This window comes from Bubalus kerabau, chromosome 3 (genome assembly GCF_029407905.1).
Source record: "Bubalus kerabau isolate K-KA32 ecotype Philippines breed swamp buffalo chromosome 3, PCC_UOA_SB_1v2, whole genome shotgun sequence".
In the NCBI taxonomy this organism is placed as follows: domain Eukaryota; kingdom Metazoa; phylum Chordata; class Mammalia; order Artiodactyla; family Bovidae; genus Bubalus; species Bubalus kerabau.
Window position 1 is genome coordinate 182,216,134 of NC_073626.1, and position 1,334 is coordinate 182,217,467.

At 48.4% G+C, this 1,334-nt stretch overlaps 1 non-coding gene across 1 annotated transcript; it reads right to left on the reverse strand.

Moving 5' to 3' along the window:
• Window positions 1-563: 563 nt before the first annotated feature.
• Window positions 564-635, reverse strand: TRNAE-UUC (transfer RNA glutamic acid (anticodon UUC)). The gene has a single exon. It is a non-coding gene; the product is annotated as a tRNA-Glu (tRNA).
• Between the last annotated feature and the right edge of the window lie 699 nt (window positions 636-1,334).

Sequence of the window (1,334 nt, forward strand, 5' to 3'; positions counted from 1 at the left end):
CAATGCGGATTATCCAATTCTTTAAAGGGGTGTACTTTTATTTCATTTATTATTTACTATTGATCAAAACACTTAAAAAGTATGTAATTAATTTGTAGAAGGCTGAGACTGAAACCGAGAAGGGCCGTGTGGGGATCCCAGGCATGGCGATCTTTCTGATTCCCTTTTCTCGTAGCAAGTCTCCTGCCTCCATCACCTTCCTTGATTTAGAAAGGGCTGATTTGAATAGTTGCTAATTAAGGGCTTCCTTGGTGATTCAGGACTTCCCTGGTGGCTCAGATGGTAAAACCTCTGCCTACAATGTGGGAGACCCAGGTTCAATCCCTCGGTCGGGAAGATGCCCTGGAGAAAGCAAATGGCAACCCACTCCAGTATTCTTGCCCATGGACAGAGGAGCCTGTAGGCTACAGTCCAAGGGGTCGCAAAGAGTCGGACACGACCAAGCGACTTCACTTTCACTTTGGTGATTCAGAGGTAAAGAATACCTTTGAGTCTTTTACTGTCTCTTGCATTGACAGGGTTCTTTACACTAGCGCCACCTGGGAAACACAAAAGTTTCTTTCTTCCCACACCGGGAGTCGAACCCGGGCCGCCTGGGTGAAAACCAGGAATCCTAACCGCTAGACCATGTGGGAGAAGACGAAGGAGGGGTGGCCCAGAAGCTACCTGAGGTAAGATGAAAGGGACCAGAGAGGTTCATCAAGTTCAGGAGAGTAACCACCCGATTGGAGGTTAAGGGAGTGCAAGCAGTTTCACATCCAATCTTGTCAAGTGGTGGTTTAGTCACCAGGTAGCGTCCAACTCTTGCGACACCATAGACTGTAGCCGGCCAGGGTCCTCTGTCCATGGGATTCTCTAGGCAGGAGTACTGGAGTGGGTTGCCATTTCCTTCAAAGACCTTACATTTGACTCACTGTTATGAAAACCATCATTAAGTTCTCTGGATTTGAGACACACGTTTTCGAGGCAAAAGCCCCGTGTGTGTCTCCCTTCGCCCGGCAAAGCGATAAAGCTATTCTTTCCTGCTTCACCCAAAACTTATGTCTCTGGGATTTGATTCGGCAAGGGTGTACAGAGAGGCCGAGCTTTCGGGTAACGAAATTACCCCAAATGCTTTCTGTCCAGAAAGAAAGAAAGTGAAAGAAAGTGAAGTCGCTCAGTCGCGTCCGACTTTTTGCGACCCCATGGACTGTGGCCCACCAGGCCCCTCTATCCATGGAATTTTTCAGGCAAGAATACTGGAGTGGGTTGCCATTTCCTTCTCCAAGTGATCTTAACCCAGGGATCGAACCTGGGTCTCCTGTATTGCGAGCAGACACTTTACCATTCGAGCC